This window comes from Ursus maritimus, unplaced genomic scaffold (assembly GCF_017311325.1).
Source record: "Ursus maritimus isolate PB19 unplaced genomic scaffold, ASM1731132v1 scaffold_10, whole genome shotgun sequence".
NCBI classification, from domain to species: domain Eukaryota; kingdom Metazoa; phylum Chordata; class Mammalia; order Carnivora; family Ursidae; genus Ursus; species Ursus maritimus.
Window position 1 is genome coordinate 7,844,714 of NW_024423344.1, and position 14,182 is coordinate 7,858,895.

Sequence of the window (14,182 nt, forward strand, 5' to 3'; positions counted from 1 at the left end):
TAGAACCTGGATTCGATATATAACTTCCGATTTCAGTTTCCAGTTTTCCTCTTCATGCAGCTTATCCTTCAGCAAAAGTACACTGATTTTTGTATGAATAAACCTGGCTTCCACAACTCTGAGAATTTGATTATGTGTCTCTTCTCCTTATCCTGCGTGCAAATGGTCATTAAATAAATCTTTGTTGAACACCCACTAGGCATCAGGGGCTAGTTAGTAGCTAGAGAATCCAGTAGCAAAAAAGGTAAGCACAAATCCCGCCCTTACAGAGAGGTTACGGTCATCCTCCCCTCTCTACCTACTGGAATCCCATGTACTTAAAGGTGAAGACCAAATGCCATCTCCTCTGTCAAGTCTGCCCTGATCCCTTCAGGCAGAAATATTCTCTCACTCCTCTAAAACTCCTGCTTTGCTTCATTTGAACCCTTCCTTGACTATATACTACGTGAGGAATCTGAACACGTAGAGATAATTACTTCGTCTTTGTAAGACCTTCAACATCTAATGGGAACATAATGAATGAGTAAATGAATATATTAAGAACAGTTACAAGACACAAAGCCGAACTCTCAGCCTGCCCTCTTAGCGTGGCTGACAGCGTGTCAGTCTCATCATGTAAAGGTCCTGAGTTCGATCCTAACCTTTGTTAGCAGTTATTCTGGACTAATATGTTGGTAAAAAGAAAGGGTATAACGGGGGCACCTGGGTGGCTCAGCCGGTTAAGTGTCTGCCTTTTGGCTCAGGTCATGATCTCAGGGTCCTAGGATGGAGTCCTGCATGGGGCTCCCTGCTCAGTGGGGAGTCAGCTTCTCCCTCTCCCTCTGCCCCTCCCCCCTGCACGTGCTCCCTCATTCGTGTGCCTTCTCTCAAATAAATAAAATCTTTAAAAAAAGAGAAAGAAAGGAAGAAAGAAAAAGAAAGAAAGCAAGGGTGCATCAGGAGCACTAAGAAAAAAAAAGCCAAAGGAACACAAGAAAATCACCCACTGACTGCTAAACCTGAACCAACTGTTTTAAGAAAAGGTATATTTGAGACATTCTCAACTCAGTATAAGTGATGGCGGTGCTTTGAGGACACTTGGGGGTAAAAGTCCACATATAAAGCAATTGAGAATTGGCCTGAAGATCAAAAGGATATACCTCAAAGTCTTTTCCATCTTTTAGTTATCTTGTTCCATTAGGGTATGTTTCTGAACCTCACACACGGAATTAAAAAGCTGATTTTCTGCAATCAGAAATACTTAAAAATACTTCTCTCTCATAAGCATTTGAAAACATAACAAGACATAAAGGAGAAAATTAGAATCACCCATAATCCACCAAACAAATTTTAGTCTTAACATTTTGTTGTGTTTCTTTCTGGTCTTTTTTTCTCTGCAAGTGGAAAAAGGTTGCTCTGGAGTGCTAGATTTCACATTGGTGCTGAGAATGGGTGGACTTACCCAAGGAGAACATTTTGTTTTCCATGTTAAAGCAGTGGTGTCTTAGTTCTGACTTTCCTCACTGATGACTCTCTTTTTTCCCACCTTTTGTTCTCACCCTCTCCCCACCAAACCCAGAGTTCTGATCCTGTGACCTTAATTGGAGTCTTTACTCCAATCACAGGTCCCACCATCAAGACCCAGATCAGGATCTCAGAGCCCTATCACTTTGTATCCATTTACGTTATCACTTTGACCCCAAACCAAGTTCTTGGGCCACATCTGATCTTTACTATAATTTTTTTCATATATCAGCATTTTCATTTTCCCATGACATTAAAAAGCCTTTGTAAATCAAAATTGAATAGTTGCATATTACTCTCCTTATTATTCTCAAGTTGCTTTATTATTCTCCTGATATTGACCTTATGTTTGTTTCAATTTGTCAGTATTACGAATAACTTTGTAATGAATAGCTTGTAAACAATCTTTTACCACATATCAGATCACTTTCTTAAGTCAGATATATAGAAGTAAATGTATTGACATAAAATACGGCCTAAAAACAGTTGATACAGGGGCGCCTGGGTGGCACAGCAGTTAAGCGTCTGCCTTCGGCTCAGGGCGTGATCCCGGCATTATGGGATCGAGCCCCATGTCAGGCTCCTCTGCTATGAGCCTGCTTCTTCCTCTCCCACTCCCCCTGCTTGTGTTCCCTCTCTCTGGCTGTCTCTATCTCTGTCGAATAAATAAATAAAATCTTTAAAAAAAAAACCAGTTGATACATATTGCTAACTTGATTTCTAGAAAGTGTGTGACCTTAACATTCCTGCAGCAGAGCATACTGTGTCTGTCTTTTCAATTGTTGCCAACATGGTGCATTATTGTTAAAATAGAGAACAAAAAGGAATTTAGGAATAGAAAAAAGCTCTCAATGTAATCGAGGGCATCTGTGAAAAATGCACAGCGAGCGTCGCACTTAACAAGGACAGACCAGATGATTTCCCCCCGAGATCAGGAACAAAGCAGGGATGTCCACTCCCACCACTTTTATTCAACAGAGAATTATTTTTAATATTTACTAATAGGAGCTATTTAAAACCACCGTACTCTTTAATTTGCATATCTTTGCCAGAATAACTTGTTTATTAGGAATTTGCATTTTCTCTTCTGTGAATTATGTATCTGTAGTCTTTGCCCATTGGTATCCCAGGGCTTTTTAAGTTATTTCTGTAAGCTGCCTGAATTTTTGTCTTAAATATTTATTTCTACAAATTTTGTTTGCCTTTTTTTGAAGGCCACATTTTTGCTACAGAGAAGTTTATTTCATTTTATTTTATTTTTTGTGAGAGAAACTATTGAGTCTGTCTCTTTTTAAATTGCATTGATGCTTAACCATGTGTTGTTGTTGTTGTTGTTGTTACGTAAATTGACACATTTATTATAGGCTAGCCAGGTTTCAAACAGTGGAGCTGCTACTGGTCTTTCAAATCCTCCAGTATTTTATTTTTTTTAAGTAGTCTCCATACTCAACGTGGGGCTTGAACTCACCACCCTGAGATTAAGAGTCACATGCTCTACCCACTGAGCCAGCCGGGCGCCCCTCAATTCCTTCAGTCTTCTGCTGGCTGACTTGACAGTGACAGCAGGAGCAGTGCTGAGGGTCCAGGCACCACGTACTACCGTTCTCATGTGGGAACCACGGTGCCACAACCCCACAGCTCGTCCCTTCATCTTGGTTTTGCCACAGAAGGAGCAAGTGTACTCGGCATGCTGTCTTCTTTCAATTTTCGGCACCATTTTCCTGAGGGAGGCCCCCTAATGGAGTGAAGGGGACCCTGTATTTATCAATGATTCCTACCTTCTTGTGTTTTACCAAGTCGCTGCAAACTAGGTCCCAGAGAATAACCCTTTTTTTTTTAAACAGTACCGCATGGTACTACAGAAACCATATCGCTTCTATATTCGAGAACTAGTTGGCCGGTCCCCAGCCCTGTGATTTCAATAACCAATTTTCTTATGAAAAGTAGTTCTCACATCTTGCAACTGGAGCTATTTGTGTCCTTACGGTGCATCAACAAGAAAAAAAAACGGCTCGGAGAATCCAATTTGCAGTATTGGTTCAAAGTTACCATGTGTAGGTTTACACATGCTCAGTTCTGAGTCGTGTTTTCATCTACAAAACGCAACTACAAGGACGATGAGGCTGATATTCAAGAATCATATAGTACCCAAGGAGCATCATCTCTTCCCGTCTGAACCAAGAGCCAAAATCTTTTTGTAAAATTATATAGGAACATAAAATTTTATGATAGAACTTCACATGGAAAAATAGTTTAATTTGGATCGAAATTTCACCTTATTAACTGTTCAAAATGGAAATACAGAAGTGTTTTCTCCTGTTCAAGAATAGCTCCAGAGTAAGGAGAACAAATAAGAAATTATTTCCATGTGTCATCAATCAATAGAGTTTACTGAGTATGCTGAGTATTGAATTTTCCAAAGGTGGTTGCTTTAAAAGGGGATAATTATTTAAATGTTAGTCTGTTTGTAAAAGTGACACTAAAGAATCTTATATTTTACTTGATTTGGAGCTTAACTCATATAGAATATCTCCAGGCTAATAGCTGCTAAACTACTGTATTTTTACTGCATCCCATATCTCTTGTCTGATAATGCTGGATGTGAGTCAATGAGACAAGATGGACCTCAGAGTAACTATTTGCCAGAATTATTATAAGCATATGATGAAAAAGATTTTTATGATACCAAGATGCTCAACATAAAACAAAGGGAAAGTGCAGATGAAGCAATTTAAAAGAGTAATTTAGACAAAAGTACAAAAGAGAGTCCTGGATTACTGAACTTCAAAAAGAATTCATCAATCACAATTTCAAAACACATCAGCGGAAGGAGAAGAAAATTGCACTAAACAGCACAGCTGAAAGGTGCTCGGAACATGTAAAGGACCCTGGCTGCTTGGCTGACTCTGCTTCCCCCATGTTCAGTTCAGTTCAGCCTTTCTAGAAGTTGCTTTCTGTACCAGCATAGTGCCTGCTTAGAGGGGGAACTCAGTCAATGGTAGCTATTAGGAACACCTTTGGTAGGTCCTTGGGGAACAGAATCCACACTGAAAAGGTGTACCAAGAGTGTGGGCTCTGGGGCCAGGCTGTCCAGATGCAAATCCCCGATCTGCCGGTTACCAACTGTGTGACCTTGAACATGCTTACCTAACTTCCGAGTGCCGGTTAGCATTACAGCTTTGTGTCCGGATTACATGAGACAAAGCATAAAAATAACTGGCAGATAGTAAGCATTTGGTATACTGGAGCTATTCATGCACAGAGGAAAGAAAAGCGTAACCTGCTAGATACTTCCTATTTGTATCAGCCTATGCAAGTAAACCAAAGCAAAACAAAAAATATATAATTACATTCGCAAGGCCATTGAATCTGTCAGGGTTAGGTTTAGCTGCATGAAATAAATAAATACCCCTTCCCCACACACATACATTCAAACCGGCAGTTTATAAAAATAGAAATTAATTTCTCTCATGCATAAACTAAAACAGGAGGTAGGCAGCCCAGGGCTGCTCTAATGGGTTCACCGCTAGCTGGGTCCAAGTTCCTTTTCTTGAACTGCTTCTCCCTCCTTAGTGAGCTGCCTCATGGCTCTGGAAGGTAGCTTGATCACCTGATCGCCTTGTCCAAGCAGTGGAGAGGAAAAGGGGGTAGGGGGATGGGCTTGCCCTAACCCTTTAAAAATATTCGCCAGGAGCTGCATCCAACACTTCCGTGAACATTCCATTGGCCAGAACTTGGTCTCAGAATCCCATCCAGCTACAAGAAAGGCTAGGAAGTAGTCTTTACTGAGTAGTCCTGGGCCCAGCCAATAATTGGGGACTCTAGTACAACAAAGGAGAGAATGGCTATTAGGGAGTAAAACAGGGTTCCCTACCATAGCCTAATAGAGAACAAACTGGCTCTGAGAGAGAAATATAATGGTAATATTCAAGAGAAATAAAGACAACCCCAAGATTTATGTATTTGCTTACTTATCTGTTAGGGCACAACTGTCAATGGTCTGTTTTATTGCGTTTTATGCTTCGGTCCAAAAAACCATAAAAAGAATTATGTTCTCAGTCCCCCTAGAAATGCTCATCAGAGTATCCTTCCCATTCTGTTCCCCTTGGCTTAAAAGAGAAGGAAAGCTCTTGGGAGGATTTCAAAGAAAAGCCACCAGAATGACTAGCAGCTCAAAACAATAAGACTTAGGATGGACTTTCAGGAATGGGAATGAGTCAGCCAGAGAAAGGAATGGCTGGAAGGTGACTACATAACGATGTTCTGCTACATAAAGGATTCTGACGCAGAGGAAGACGGGGAGAGGGAGGAGGACAAGGAGGCTGACCAGCTGCTCATCTCCACTAAGGACTGAGGAGGGAAAAGGGGGGCAGAAGTGACTGAAGGTGACTGTGCTGGCAGGGATTGGCTATTAAAAGACTGCACGTGGAGATTACACAGTGAACTCTTGGAATGCTGAGATATTTGCATATGCCCCTCCTGAGGGCGGGGATTGGGGGATTGGAGAGGCAGGGCACAAGCGGAGGGCAGGTGAGCGACTTCAACATCTATGGTTTTCTTTCCTGAGCCTCAGTTTCCCCCATGGAATACTACGTTTTGGAGTTCAGAAGACAAACACTATGTTGACTTGAAAGTTAAGTTCTGGTTTGCATGTGTACAAAAGAATAATAACTACGCAATATCAGTATATCACAAAACAGATGCTACAAAGAGAGAGGAATGAATTTTGTTTTCAGATACTATTGGTCTTTTAATTATAAAAGCAACACAATGGCTTTCTAGTCAAGGTGGTACAACAGATCCATTTCATCCACTGCAAACATCAAGCAATGCCAAACAAAATATACAAAGAGAAAAGAAAGAAGATAGAGCCCATGGCTTAGAAACAAGAGAATTACTTAGGAGGGCCGGACACAGAGGAGAAACAGAGCCCAGGGAGGCAGAAACTGGGCCGTGGGCCCTGGGTCTCAAAACAGGCAGTGGTAGCTGAGAATCTGGCTCCTTTCAACTGCTTTACCTGGGGCTGCGGACCCGAGTCACACTCCAGGCTGAAGCCCGAGACCGGGGCACCAAATCCCCTTCCTCCCCTCTCCCTTTCTCTTCTCTCTCTCTTTCTTTCTCTCTCTCTCTTTCTCTCTCTCTTTTTTTTAGATTTTATTTATTTATAGAAGCCGTCTTCTTTATTTGACAGAGAGAGAGACAGCCAGCGAGAGAGGGAACACAGCAGGGGGAGTGGGAGAGGAAGAAGCAGGCTCATAGCGAAGGAGCCAGATGCGGGCTCGATCCCAGAACGCCGGGATCACGCCCTGAGCCGAAGGCAGAGGGCAGACGCTTAATGACTGAACCACCCAGGCGCCCCCCGCCTTTCTCTTCTCAAAACCCCACTCCCCAGGGGGTGACTACTTTCCCTTTTGAGCTCTCCTGGTGGCCACTCGGTACACGATCACACCACAAGCAGGCACCTGCAGCCCTTCCTGCCTCTCTTCCCCTCCCCCTCCTTCCGGTCAAGTCTGCCATCCTTCTTACATTTTCATTTTCTTCTAGAACTCTGATGAAGTCTTTCGTGCTATGGATTCAGGTTCGTTGCAAAAACAAGTAATGTAACTGAACCCATAGAAAAGGAAAAGTACCCCATGTCATGAAACCCGTGTCAGGATTAAATAGAAGATGTTTCTGAATTCCCTATATGGCTCGGAATCATGTCATGCTTTAGTTAGCTTCCTATTTGGATCGTGACTTTCTCGTAGAGCATTTGTTTCCCCAAAGGAAGTTTCTCATCTCCTTGTCTGCGTGCGTGTGTATGTGTGTGTTTATATGTGGTGGCTGAGATGTCTTCCCTTTCTCCTTAGGAACTTGCAGGTTGTTCAATATTCAGTGTGTGTAATGAAATCTATTTTGTTCTTAAAGTTCTTCGTGGAGACTTTCACTTCCTCCTTTAATTTGAACTGACAGCTTTCCAGGCCTGTTGCACAAATGACCCCTGTGGTTTCTTTTCAATGATTTCCTGAGCTAGTCCCCTCGATTTTCAGCTTCTCTGCTCCCTCTTCTTGGATTCTTTCTCAGCTGGAGAAGAGTACATCCTCAATGAATTTTTTTTTTCCAGAAAGGGTATACGTAGAGATAACCTTTGTGGGTGCTTACCATTTTTATTCTATCTTCACTTTGCTGTTTGACCTCATAGAGGATTCTTGGGTTTTTTTGTTTTGTTTTGTTTTAAAGATTTTATTTATTTATTTGACAGAGATAGAGACAGCCAGCGAGAGAGGGAACACAAGCAGGGGGAGTGGGAGAGGAAGAAGCAGGCTCATAGCAGAAGAGCCTGATGTGGGGCTCCATCCCAGGACTCTGGGATCACGCCCTGAGCTGAAGGCAGCGCTTAAAGACTGAGCCACCCAGGCGCCTTGAGGATTCTTGGTTGAAATAATTTTTCCTTAAAAATTCTGAGTCATTGTTTCACTGTCTTCTAGCGGGCAACATTGCTTCAGATATATCCGGGGCCAATGTATTCCTCATTTCCACCTGAGAAACTTATTTTCTTTCCTTTCTGAAAAATATTAGTATTTTTCTTTCCCCGGAACACATCTAAATGTTGATACAGACTGCCCTCTGCCCTCACCAGAATGGGAGGTGGGCAAGAAATTTCTTTCAATCCAGCACTTGGATTTCTTCAGTTCCGGGGAATTATGTGCTGCTATATCTTTAAATACTTGTTTTTCATCCTCTAGTCTCTCTGCCTGGAGCTCCTCACAGATAGATGTTAGATCCACGTTTCTTAACCTTCCCTCATTGTTGTTCCATATTTTGGAAACCTCTCTGTCCATTTCTTCCGGATCACTATTTGACCGTTTGCTTCATTCAGTTCTTTCATTCGGAGTTTTCATTTTAGTAATCATACTTTTAATTTTTGAGAGTTTTTCACTTACTGAGTGTTCTTTTTTCATGGCCATCTGTTTCTATTCTTTTCTTCAATAGATAGTATGTCTTTTGGAGCTTAGATTAGAAAGTGTTTTCAAGTTCTATTTCTTGCCATTATCTGTCTCCCACTCTCTGAAACGATGTGTTCTGTTTGTGCAAATTGGTCTTTCACAGCATGAATTTCTTCTAAATGCCTCATGATTTTGATTGACATGAATGATGAATGATGGGATATATTGACTTTTCCGGTCGACTCACCTGAGCTTCCTTTGCAGACGGGCAGGCCTATTTACCCAAAGGCTTCTCCTTCACCCCACTCCCACCCTCCACCCCCATCTGCCCAAGAGGCAAGCTGGAGGACTCTGGGTAAATGGGTGTGTCCTCCCCAAAGGCAGGATTCTCAGAATTGCCAGAGCAAGGAAGAATCTCCTCTGAGAGTAGAGTCTCCTGCCTGTGGCTTTTTGTGAGGGCCCCGGGTCTGTCAGCACCTCGATCTGCAGCCCCCCCTTCCCTCACCTTCATAGCTTTTACTTTGTTGGAGGAGGAGTGCACAGGGCTGTACCTGGGGCAAATGGTGCTGCTCCAGACATTTAATGGAGGGGAGGGACTGACTGACTGAGCCTTTCTATAGATGGTCCTTCAATCCATCACCTCTTTTCTCCCAACCTGCTGACTCCACGTCTTGGAATTTCTCCAGAGTTCTGCCAAGAAAAACAGCCACTATTTCCATGGTGGCCTGGGGTTACCATTTTATTCTGCTGCGATCCCATCTACTTTCTATCTTCTATAAACTTGTCAAAATGTCTTGTCCATGGATGGGGCTTTCTTGTTTTCAAGGCTCCCACTGTCTTCCCACAGTTTTTCTATATCCTTTCCCATTTTGGTGGGACCTGCTCATGGCTGGGGTTACAACTGGAAGCAGACAGACACAGTCCCTTCTCACATGTAGTTTCTGTTCTTGAGCAGTAGATAAGCAATTACAGTTGAACAGACAACTCTGGCATTAGCGTAGTAAGTGTGGCAAGAGGGATTCCCTAACCAGATTTATGGGTAAGAAAAGGCCTCGAGGGGGAAAGGGTGTCTCAGCGGAGATCCGAACAATGAACAGGTATTATGGCAAAGGAATCGGCATCTATAAACAGCTTCTGCTGGAGATGCTTCTGCACAGTATCTTCCTAATCCTCTCAGTAATCCGGTGAGATAGGCATTATCAATACCAGTTTAGAAGGAAGGAAATCGAGGATCCGAGAGGTTAAGTATCTTGCCCAAATCACACAGCTAGTAAGAGGTAACGCTGGGATTTTAATCGGTTGGGGCACCTCTAAAATCTACACGCTTTTCTGCATTAGGTGTCAGTTTTTCTTTTTTCCAACTTTAAAAAAATTGTGGTAAAATACACAACATGAAATTAACCATCTTAACCATTCTTAAGCATACAGCTCAGTGGCATTAAGGACAGTCACACTCTGGTGCGGCTACGACCACCATCCATCTGCAGAACTCCACCCATCTTGCAAAACTGAAACTCTCTATTCATTACACAGCAACCCCCCATTCCCACTCCTTCCAGCCCTGGCCACCACCATTCTAACTTCTGCCTCTGTGAGTCTGACTCTTCTAGGGACCTCATATCGGAATTGTGCAGTATTTGTCTTTTTGTGACTGGCTTTTTCACTCAGCATAATACCCTCAAGGTTCAGCCACAGATGCCAATATCTTTCCATACCCTTTACCGCCTGCTAATCTCTAGAAGGAAGAATGTGTCCCAGCCTGAGCTGCAAAGGGGAGGGTTAGGTTGTGATAAAACTTGATATTATTAAGAAAACTACTGAAACTATGATGAATCAGCAGAGGACCCTAGACTTGGCAAAACCTCGAATCCTGCAGTAACTAGTGTATAAGATCCCTGTCTCCACTGTATATTAAATAATTAGAGAGTACATCATGTCCTGGCAGTGTAACTTTAATCAATGGGATCCAGAGAGCTTCTTGCTCAATGACATGACTCTTAAATTCTATGTCTGAGAAAGGAAACTTCCTTTAACATTGAATCAAGTTCCATTTATTCATTCATCCACATACAAATGTACCAGTGAACTGTACTATATCGTGTACCAGTACGGAGGGTGCCATCTGCAACTCCAGACCCCATCTCCACCTTCTCCTCTCTGCCTTGTGTCCTACGGGCTGACCTGTTGGCTTGGCTTTCAGTGGGATTTGGCTGATTGGAGGCACTAGCAGGATACTGGAGAGTGGTTGGCATATTTATTATCCTGGCTTCCTCTCAGCAGAGTTGCTGTGGGTTGGCTGCTCCAAAGGCAACACTTTCTGGCACCTGGTATGCAGCTAATGACCTAGAAAATGCTTTCACTACTCCCTTTCTCTATCAGCAAAACTAATTAAATTGGTGTGCCTTCCTGTGTCAGGGACAGCACTATATCTTAACCGTCTTGCTCCAGGGCTAAATCAAATCCTGCTGTCATAATATAATCTGGAGGGACTTGTCTTGATGGTCTACAAAACATCACACTGGTGCATTACACTGATGGCATCATACTAATTGGATCCAGGGAGCAGGAGGTGGCAAGAGGCTGGGGCACACTGGTAAGATACATGCATGCCAAGGAGTTGGGAGATAACCCCCTGGAAGTCCAGGGGCTGCTATATCAATGGGGTTTGTAGGGGTCCAGCAGTCTGGAGCATGTTGGGATCCCTCCTTCTACAAGTGAGGCACACTTATTGCACCTTACCCCAAGTACTACATAGGAGACGCAACACGTCACGGCTTTCCTTGGTTGTTAGAGGCCACTTAAACTATAGTTTGTTGTGCTGCTCTGACCTAATTATTGGGTAGCTTACAAGGCTTCCAGTTTTGAGTGGGCACAGCTCCTGTGCCCTGTGAGCAGGTCCTGAAATAAGTCCAAGCTGCATTACAAGCAGTCTGACCAGCAGACCCAATAAAAAGGAAGAATCTGTGGCCAACAGGGATGCTGTAAGGAGCCCCGATCCAGACCCACTAAGACCCAAGTAAAGTCAACTGCTGACAACTATTTTCACTTGAAAAGCAGCTCCTGGACTGCCTGAGATTCCCGACAGAGACTGAACATCTAACCGTGGGTCACGAATGACTATGTGAGATGAACTGGCCATCGCGACCTGGGTGTGCTCAGTGGGACTCACTGTGGTGAAGGACGTACATGAGACCAATCCCTGGAAGATCTGGAGACCACAGACTTCGGATCAGGTGGTTTAGGCTCCCGTGGTGTCTCCTCCCACCACCTCACTGCCCCTCCCTCAAACACGCTGAGGGCTTTAAGGGGGAGTTCCCTATAGCCACTTACAGAGGAGGAAAAAGTGGAGGCCAGATTTATTAATGGATCTACATGGTATGGTGGAAGCAGACCATAATAAGCCACCCAACTATAGCCCCACTCAGAGATGGCTTCTAGAAAAAAGTGAAGGTAATCCTCCCCAGTGGGCAGAGCTTCAGCTAGTACATCTGGTTTACTTTGTATGGAGGGGAAGATGGTCTGAGAAATGACCATCTGATTCGTGGGCAGTGGCTAACAGCTGCACCAGGGTGTTAGGGACTTGGAAAAAATAAACTGCATGTTTGGTGATATGGCTGGGACAGAGGTATGTGGATGGACTTCTGGAATGTGCATGGAGCGTAAAGATATGTATCTACCGTGTAAATGCCCACCCAGCATCTACTGTGAAGGAGGTGCTCAGTAATCGTATTAGTCATCTCAGGCCGCCATAATAAAATTCCACAGACTGGGTGGCTTAAACAACAGACATTTACTTTTTCACAGTTGTTAAAGTTGTAAGTCCAAGATCAAGTTGCTGTCAGGGTTGGTTGCTGGGGAGACTTCTCTTCCTGTAGAAGGGCTGCCTTCTCTCTGTGTTCTCACATAGATTTTTCCTCTGTGCATGCAAGTAGAAAGAGCTCTCTGATGTCTCTTGTTTTTTGATGTTTCTTTATTTATTTCTATATTTCTGTATTTCTTTATAACTTTCCCCCCAGCCTTATCTTTTTTTTAAAGATTTTATTTATTTATTTGACAGAGACAGCCAGCAAGAGAGGGAACACAGGCAGGGGGAGTGGGAGAGGAAGAGGCAGGCTCACAGCAGAGGAGCCTGATGTGGGGCTCAATCCCAGGACTCTGGGATCATGCCCTGAGCTGAAGGCAGCGCTTAATGACTGAGCCACCCAGGCGCCCCTCCCCCCAGCTTTATTAAGATATAATTGACATAGAATCTTCCTCAACAAATGACTGGATTAAGAAGTTGTGGTCCATATATACAATGGAATATTACTCAGCTATCAGAAAGAATGAGTTCTCAACATTTGCTGCAACATGGACAGGACTGGAGGAGATAATGCTAAGTGAAATAAGTCAAGCAGAGAAAGACAATTATCATATGATTTCTCTCATCAATGGAACATAAGAACTAGGAAGATCGGTAGGGGAAGAAAGGGATAAAGAAGGGGGGTAATCAGAAGGGGGAATGAAACATGAGAGACTATGGACTATGAGAAACAAACTGAGGGCCTCAGAGGGGAGGGCGGTGGGGGAATGGGATAGACTGGTGATGGGTAGTAAGGAGGGCACATATTGCATGGTGCACTGGGTGTTATATGCAACTAATGAATCATCGAACTTTACATCGGAAACCGGGGATGTACTGTATGGTGACTAACATAATATAATAAAAAAACATTTAAAAAAAAAGAAATATGACATTTTACTCTTGCCACAAACATCCTTATGGATGTCTCCCTATGCACACACGCAAAAGTCGTGTGTCCTGGTGGAATTGCTGGATTATAGGGTATGTGAGTGTTCAACTACCAAGATATTAACATGTTGTGTCCAAAGTGGATGTGTATATTTATCATCCCATCAGCAGTGTGTAAGAGTTTCTACTCATCTTTGAGACTTGTAATTATACAACTTCTTAACTTCAGCTCCTTTAGTGGGTTTTATGGGCTGCATCATTACAGTCTGGATTTGTGTTTCCTTCATTACTAAAGAAGTTGAGTAATTTTTCATGTGTATTCACCTTTTGTGTTTCTTCTTCCTGTGAAATCTCTGTTTGGACAGTTTTTCCATCGGTTGTCATTTTCTGTTTGTTTTATAGGATTACTCCGAACACTACCTTCTTCATCAGCTACAGGCATTGCAAATATCTTCTCCAAGTCCGTAGATTGTTTTTACCCTTCCTTGTTGGTGTCTCTCAATGAACAGAATTTCTTAATTTTAACAAGGGCAGAGGTGTCGATCTTTCTGATTAGAGCTTTTTATGTCTTAAGTACTTTTTCCTTACATAAAGATAAAAAACATAGTCTTCTATTTCTAAATGTTTAAAGGTCTCACCTTTGTACATTAAAATATTTAATCCTTCTGGAATTAAGTATCAAAACCCACTCTTAAGATCTGATTCACATGTGGAAAAGATATCCACAAATTTCATCCAGGAAAACTAGCCTGGTGTCTGCTCTATGGCTTACGAGATCCTCCCTTTACACATATTTTGAGCCTCACTTCCCTGCAGGCCAAGAACAGTAACCAATATGGGGACCCTCAGAGTCATAGTCACTTCAGCTTGACCTGGTAGAGTGAATTAGTTTCTCAGTTCTCAATGCCAGCAGATCTGATGAGGGCAATAAAATACTTCTGAACATAACAGGAAATTATAACCCTAAGGGCTGAACAAAATCCCCCGCAAAAAGTGTACTTCTAGGCCTCCATTTTATGTG

The 14,182-nt window shown here is 42.9% G+C and overlaps 1 long non-coding RNA gene across 15 annotated transcripts in view; it reads right to left on the minus strand.

The window, feature by feature from the left end:
• Window positions 1-2,926: 2,926 nt before the first annotated feature.
• LOC103664313 overlaps window positions 2,927-14,182 on the minus strand; it is a 36,088-nt gene continuing 24,832 nt past the window's right edge. For 11 of the 15 annotated variants that reach the window (XR_568989.2, XR_005832264.1, XR_568982.2 and 8 more), the window contains 2 exons: window positions 13,486-13,744; window positions 12,201-12,345 (listed from right to left, as the gene is read on the minus strand). This is a non-coding gene — a long non-coding RNA (uncharacterized LOC103664313). Of the gene's footprint in view, window positions 3,239-12,200; window positions 12,346-13,485; window positions 13,745-14,182 lie in introns of those variants that run through there. The other 4 variants (XR_568986.2, XR_568985.2, XR_568988.2 and 1 more) reach the window with 4 other exon arrangements.